We start from the raw sequence: 6,556 nt of genomic DNA, 5'->3' as shown, positions 1-6,556 counted from the left end.
TTGGTGAAAACTGTTCCATCAAAATCACAGTATTTACAAGGGATGGTAGTAACAGCTAACATTTATCTGAGCACTCCACTACTATTCCTTAGAAATTGCGTTTCATATGTTAGCTAACTTAATCCTCACAACAGCCCTGTAAAAGATGTTCTATTACCATCCACATTTTTGAAATGAATAAGCAGATATGTAGTCTGCTAATGTAACTTGTAGGGTCTCTACAATTGAATGGGATTAAAATGAATACACAAGTAACCTCAAGACCAAAAAGTCCATTACGAAGTACCAAATACAGGATTCAGAAGAGGGAAAAAATTGCATCCAGTTGGGAAGGCTTCTTGAGAAGGGAGTATTTGGGCTGGGTCTTGAGATATTTCCATAGGAAAAGATGAAGTTAAGAGTAAATGGGCATTCTAAGTAGAGAGAATTGTACTAAGGCAGGAAAATAGAGCATGCTGTTGCAGAACCGGGAATCGCTCAGTTTCGCTCAATGTAATGCCATTTAAGGCAATAGTAGAAAGGAAGGCGCAAACCCTAGGTTGGGCCAGTGATAGAGAACCTGACTTGCTTCTGTAAGTGAAGGGACTGATTCTTGGCATGAATCAGGATCCCTCTACCAATTAGTGAAGGGAACTATTTGAAACCAGATCTCTTCCCAGGGGAAATTCTACTTTCCTGTGTTGTTTATGTTATAGGCAATCACCTGTGGAACATGAATCATTACTAAAAATGGAGAGGAAAAAATGAATTAAGGAAATGAAAACTAGAATTACTCCCTTTTTAGCATGAAGCACTATTATAGAACTCAAATGGTTACCATACACATTTTTTTATATAAAATGTCCAGCATACAGCAAAAGATAACCAGACACAAATGAAAATTCGATTAGCAGGTAAAAAGCAGCTAAAACATCTGACCTGCAAAGGCATCAGACACTAGCATTTTCAGACAAAGACTATATAAAAGGCTACATATGTTTGTGTTAGATTGATGCCAAAAATGGCCCCAAATTCTCCAACTTTCCCTGTATCCACATCCTTTGCGGTGTGACTTTGCAGCTCCTCCCACAAAGAGGTAGGATCTATTTCACCTCCTCTTTAATCTAAGTTGACTTTGCCTCATAGAACAGCTTGTTTTAGCTAGTAGAATGCAGAAGTGGCCTGCCAATACCAAGCCAAGGCCCCAAGAGGCTTTGTACGTGTCTGCTCTCTCTTCTATGCCTGCTTTCTTCAGGACAGTAAGTTCAGGCTACCCTGCTGACGATAAGGGAGAGACATGTGGAAGATAAGGCAAATGGAGGAGAGCGAAAACACCCAGTCAACAGCTAGCAAAACCCTAAAAGCAAAGCATCCTAGGCAGCATACATCTGAGCACACACATGATGGAGTCCTGCAGAGAACCGAAGACTCTCAGATGATCCCAGTCCAAATTACTAACCCACATTAATTGTGAGCTAAATAAACGGTTCCTGTTTTAAGTCACTAAGTTTTTAAGTAGTTTACTATATGGTAATATCTAACTAATAAAAAACAAACTATAAAAAATCTCATCGAGGAACTGGGGAGAAGTAACCAAGTAGAACTTCTAGAAATAAAAAATATAATCCTGAAATTTTAAAAAATCAGTGGATGGGGCCAGGCACGGTGGCTCACATCTGTAATCCCAGCATTTTGGGAGGCCAACATCGGTGGATCACGAGGTCAAGATGCAGAGACCATCCTGCCAACATGGTGAAACCCCATCTGTACTAAAAATACAAAAATTAGTTGGGCGGGATGGCACGCACCTGTAGTCCCAGCTACTCGGGAGTCTGAGGCAGGATAATCGCTTGAACCTGGAAGGCGGAGGGTGCAGTGAGCCAAAATCGCGCCACTGCACTCCAGCCTGGCGACAGATGAGACTCCATCTAAAAAAAAAACCAAAAAAACAAAAAACAAAATCAGTGGATGGTATGGTCATATTAAAATGTATTCAAAAATTCCTTAACACTTCTCCCTGCAAAAGGTGGAGACTTAGTCCCCTCTTCTTTAATGTGGATAGAATTTACTGATTTATTTCTAACAAATACAATGTGGCAAAAGTGATGATGCATGATTTGTGAGGTCATAAGAAGACATTGTAGTTTCTGCTTTATTCTTTTGAATTATCTGCATGAAGGGAAGTCAGTCACCATGTCATGAATCACTCAGGTGCCTGTGGAGAGCCAGCCATGTGGGTGAGGTACCTTGGAAACAGATCTCCCAGCACTAAGGAAGCCGGAAGACATCTTGACAGCAATCCCATGAGAAACTGTGGGACAGAACCACCCAGCTAAGCAGCTCATAGATTCATGACCCACAGAGGATATAAGAAGATCAGTGTTGGGCCAGTTGTGTCATCTCATGCCTGTAATCCCATCACTTTAGGAGGCTGAGGCAGGTGGATCACCTCAAGTCAGGAGTTTGACACCAGCCTGGCCAACACGGTGAAACCACATCTCTACTAGAAATACAAAATTAGCTGGGCGTGGTGGCGCATGCCTGTAGTCCCAGCTACTTGGGAGGCTGAGGCAGGAGAATCGCTTGAACCCGGGAGGTGGAGTTTGCAGTGAGCCTAGATCATGCCATTGCACTCCATGGGCAACAAGAGTGAAACTCCATCTCAAAAATAATAATAATAATAATAAAGAAGATCAATTTTTTTTAACCACAAAGTTTTAGGTTAATTTGCTATCCTGTATAGCAATAGATAAGTGAAATTCCCTATTATTATAAAGCAGCTGGCCTAAACATAAAATTATCATATGACCCAGCAATTCCACTCCTAGGTATATACCCAAAAGAATTGAAAATGGACTGAAACATATATTTGTACATTCATGTTAATTGCAGCATTATTCACAATAGCCAAAAGGCAGAAACAAACCAAGTGTGTATCCACTGATTAATGGATAAATAAAACGTGATACACACACAGGATATTATTTATCCATAAAAAGGAATGATGTTCTGATACATGCTGTCAGAACTGAATTTTGTGTCCTGGCTGAACTTTGAAAATAGTATGCTAAGTTAAATAACAAGCACAAAAGGACAAATATTGTATGATTCCACTTATACGAAATATGTAGAATAGAGAACTGTATAGAGTCAGACAGTAGATTAGAGGTTACCAGGGACTGAGAGGGGGTGAAATGGGGAATTGTTGCTTAAAAGTGACAGAATTTCTGTTTGAGGTGATGGGAAAGTTTGGAAATACATAATGGTGATGGTTGCACAACAATGTGAATGTAACTAATGTCACTGAATTCTACACTTAAAAATGACTACAATTGCTCACTCCTGTAATCCCAGTACTTTGGGAGGCCAATGTGGGTGGATCATCTGAGGTCAGGAGTTCGAGACCAGCCTGACCAACATGTCTCTACTAACAATCCAAAAATTAGCCAGGCAAGGTGGCAGGCGCCTGTAATCCCAGCTACTCGGGAGGCTGAGGCAGGAAGATCGCTTAAACCTGAGAGGCGGAGGTGAGTAGGTGGTAGTGAGCCGAGATGGTGCCATTGCATTCCAGCCTGGGCAACAGAGTGAGACAGAGTAAGACTCCATCTCAAAAAAAAAAAAAAGGTTGAAATGGCAAATTTTATATTTCTTTTACCAAAATAAAATAAAGCAGCTGACATGTTAAAATGGTGAAATGGCCTGTGATAACTCAGTTCCAGTATGAGCTAGGTATAATACCTCATGAGTATGTGCTATAAATCAGCAATCACCAATACGTGGTGCTGTTTCTCCCATAGCCAGGAGACATGGGGTCTGGGAATCAAAGCTTGCAAGTGGGAGTAGATCCTCTCTGTATTATTCCTAGTGATGTCCTAGAATAATGTTTGCTTCCTATCTCCACGACTTTGGGCTCTGCTGGTTTAGAGCAGACTTTTTCAACCTCGACATTATTGTCATTTCAGCCTGGATAATTGGGAACAGTCTTGCGCACTGTAGACGGCTTGGCGGCATCCCTGGCCTCTACCGCTAGATGTCAGTAGCGGCTCTTCCCCCGTTGTGGCAACCCAAAATGTCTCCAGACATTACCAAGTGTCCTCTTGGGGGAGCAAAATCTTCCTCACTTGAGAACCACCGGTGTAGAGTTAATCCCGAAAGTAGGAATGTTTGCCTCAAGGAGCATGACAATGAGTCCATTAAACTTCAGGTTGAGACTGCCCTTTGGCCACCTGGGGTTCCTCATGCTAGGGAATTAACAGGTAAAGAAGGGGCTTATTGTATTGGCAGGGGTGATTAATCCTAACTAACAAGTAATCCTGACTACACAGTGAAGTTAAGGAAGAGTACGTCTAGAATGCAGGTGATTTCCCGGGCAGGGGACTAAGTAATCCTATGTTCCATGATTGAAGTTGATAGAAAACACCACCACCACAGGCAGCACTGAAAGCGCCCCAAACCCTTCAGGCAAACCACCTGTTATCGGAAGGAGGGTACTTGAGCGTAAGTTGTGGTGGTCCTTGGTCTTTTCAACAAAGAATTAGACAAAACTCACAAAGTGACAAAGGAATGAAACACAGGAACGAAGCAGCAAAAGCAGGCATGCATTAAAGCGAGAAAGCACTCCAAAGGGTGGGAATGGGCCAGAGCAAGCAGCCCAAGGGCCCAGTTGCAAAGTTTTCTGGGTTTTAAGTACTCCTTTTGAGGTACCTATAGATGAAGGATTTGGTCTCTGGCTAATTAAAGGCTGAGGTGTATTGGCACCCTATGTAGATGAAGCGATGGTCCCTACTAGGCCCTCAGCCAATCCAGGGCACTTTCCTTTTCCATCTGAGATGTGGTAGAGGGGAGAGAGTTGTAGGGAGAGTAGCCTTTGATCCTTTGCTACTCTGGTGTGAGGAGATGGGGGGGGGGTTCCTTTTGGTTCAGCTTTAGGATATTTACTAATATCAAGTAATTGGCCTTAGGGTCCCTTCCCCCAGACCCAGGTGTTTTCCTTTTGATCCAGCTTTGGGAAGTCAGCGTGAATTGGCCTCAGATTCCCTGCCCCGAGACCTTGGTGTTTTTCCTTGATTCAGCACGAATTGGCCTTAAGTTCCCTGCCTCCAGACCCTGTTCTCCTGCCTCACACCCAGCAAGGAGTCAAGACCAGCTTGGGAGAGCAGAGAGAATATGGCAAAGGGTAGGAGCAGAAGGTGGTTGTACAAGTATCAGCTGCAACTGATACAGAAGCTTAAAAGAAATTGTTTAGGCTGTTAATAAGGGTAAGAGAGTCCTCAGTAAGGTTTCCCTTTTAATAAAAAAGCAGCTCCAAAATCATTTCTTTTCTAACAAAGAGCAGCCAAAAATCAAGCAGCAGACATAGAAAAGCAAGCTAGAACCTTGCACAGGTAAATGCCGGCAGCTGTGCCAACAGAAAAGGGCTACCTAGGAGCCAGGCATATCCAACATGGAGGCTGTATCTTTCCTTTTCTTTGTCACCACATGTATAGTCAGGGAACAGGCAACATGGCGCCAGTCACGTACCAAACCCATCTGCATAATCAAAAATTAGGGTGAGGTTGCTACCTTCTTCAAGCACCATATAAATGGCACACCTGGTCCGACCAATCCTTTGCACCCTGTGTAAATCAGATACCACCTCCTCAAGCTCATCTATAAAACCACCCACATCTCTCCCTGAACCTGGAAATTTTGGGGACCCCTTCCTCTGCACAAGGCAGCTTTTCTCTTTCTTTCACCTATTAAACTTCTGCTCTTAAACTCAGTCATTGTGTGTCTGCATCGATTTCCTTGGCATGAGGCAATGAACCTCAGGAATTACCCCAAACGAATGATGCTGCTTCCCAACTACATGACCAGTAGCAAAAATGATTGCAATATTTATGAATATATCATTCTTAATTTGATATAAATTTGTGGAAATATGGGTGTAGAAATACACACACATAGACACACACACACACATATATTTAAAATTTTCCCTTCTACTATTCCCCTCCCACCTGACACAAAATATGTTAATAGTAGTTAACTTTATATCTCGTTTAAGTTATAGGATATAAAAGGAGGCGTGTGACTGAGCTAAAAGAAGAATTCAAAGAAGAATGAACATCACCCAAAAGTGAAAAAGGTACGTTTTATCCTTTCTTGGGAAAATAGGTAGCATGTTTTTGGTTGAATGGGGATTGTTGCATCATGTTAGGCTGAGGCATGACTTTGCTATTGCTTTTATCTGAAAACTAAATATGGGTTAAAGAGACATTTATAGGTACCTAGTTAAAAAGTGTATACTTGGGCCAGGCACAGTGGCTCACGCCTGTAATCCCAGCACTTTGGGAGGCTGAAGTGGGCGGATCACGAGGTCAGGAGATCGAGACTATCCTGGCCAACATGGTGAAACCCCCTCTCTACTGAAATACAAAAAATTAGCCAGGCATGGTGGCAGGCCCCTGTAGTCCTAGTTACTCACGAAGCTGAGGCAGGGGAATCGCTTGAACCCGGGAGGCAGAGGTTGCAGTAAGCCAAGATCGTGTCACTGCACTCCAGCCTGGTGACAGAGCAAGACTCTGTCTCAAAAAAA

Source organism: Colobus angolensis, unplaced genomic scaffold (assembly GCF_000951035.1).
Source record: "Colobus angolensis palliatus isolate OR3802 unplaced genomic scaffold, Cang.pa_1.0 Scaffold356, whole genome shotgun sequence".
Classification (NCBI taxonomy): domain Eukaryota; kingdom Metazoa; phylum Chordata; class Mammalia; order Primates; family Cercopithecidae; genus Colobus; species Colobus angolensis.
Note: the sequence above shows the minus strand (reverse complement) of the source record.